The sequence below is a fragment of the Etheostoma spectabile genome, chromosome 5, assembly GCF_008692095.1.
Source record: "Etheostoma spectabile isolate EspeVRDwgs_2016 chromosome 5, UIUC_Espe_1.0, whole genome shotgun sequence".
Classification (NCBI taxonomy): domain Eukaryota; kingdom Metazoa; phylum Chordata; class Actinopteri; order Perciformes; family Percidae; genus Etheostoma; species Etheostoma spectabile.
This window is the reverse complement of record NC_045737.1, coordinates 25,253,959-25,255,203: the sequence shown is the minus strand read 5'-3', so window position 1 is coordinate 25,255,203 and position 1,245 is coordinate 25,253,959. Positions and strand designations below refer to the sequence as shown.

Genomic DNA, 1,245 nt, shown 5'->3' with positions numbered 1-1,245 from the left:
ATCAACCCGTCTCTCCACCTGCCTATCAACCTGTCTTTCCACCTGCTTGTCAACCCGTCTCTCCACCTTCCTGTCCAAATGTCCGTCCCCCAAGGTGCAGATGAAATTATCATTTGCATATTAAACAATAAGCCATCTCTTCAAAATAGATTCAATTAAAAAAATCCAACGGCCGGGGGACTAATTTTTGTCTCTTCCAAATAAGTTACACAATATTTTACTACCTAAAAGTATAAATGCAAAACTAAACTTCCAGTAACATGTATAAAGAGAGATTATGATGACATGAAGTAAATTAAAATGTTTAGGTTTAGTTAAAAGATTAATACAATTTCTGCATATACAGTTTTATTTTAGGGAAAAAGAACTGTAACAAGGAGACCTTATGGTTAATTTCTTCAGTTATGTTTGGTTATGGAGATAAATATACACCTGAAACCTGCTATGAACAGATCTGTGTTTTATTTTTAGGCAGATGGAGAACAAAGACCCAAAATATCTGTTTGAAGAAGGAATCAGGAAGCTGTCAAACTCTGTTCTCACAAACACTTCACAGCTGATTCATCAGTAGCACAGCTGGAAAACCACAATTATTTTAGCTTCAACATGTACAGTATATCAGACAGACTGCATAAAATTCTTCATTTCCGACAATAGCTGATCAAATCTGACATTTCAGCTAAATCATCAGCAGCTAAATGACAATCTGCTCTAACTTTCTGACATGAAGGACGTGTTGCTTAGAAATGTGCAATTAACAGTAAATCGGCAGAGTTTCACCATTGTAAACTGAAAATTGAGGAGGGGCGGAGATTATCTAAGGATCAGTTGTTTACACTGCATGTTATGGCTCGACTTGCTCTTTTTTTGTTTTACATTCGCAAAAGTTGTAGATAGTACCTGTTACTTTATTTGGTATCACCTTAGCTAGGTTCCATGTGAGATGAGTTTAGCTAAGAACCTCGCCTACATTGAGGGATATACTATCTGCAGTGGAAACTTAAATGTAGAAAACACCACCAAAGAACAAACTAAAACCAAGTCGGGCCAAGCCGGACAGCGCAGTGAAAAGTAAACCGTAAGTAGCAATCCTATGTCTTTGAAACTCCACTCCCTGGATTGCTCCGGTGCTGCAGGAAGTTCCGTTAGATCCATGTCTTTTCGCCAACGTCCATTACCTTCCGCTTTCTTTGTGTTGGAATGTTAAACTCCGGTTGATTTATGATGACTATGGTTAACTGCTCC

General features: G+C 38.0%; 1 protein-coding gene across 1 annotated transcript in view; it reads right to left on the bottom strand.

Annotated features, from left to right (window-relative positions):
- grin1b (glutamate receptor, ionotropic, N-methyl D-aspartate 1b) overlaps positions 1–1,245 on the bottom strand; it is a gene marked incomplete at its 5' end in the record, with an annotated part of 59,172 nt that overhangs the window by 30,125 nt on the left and 27,802 nt on the right.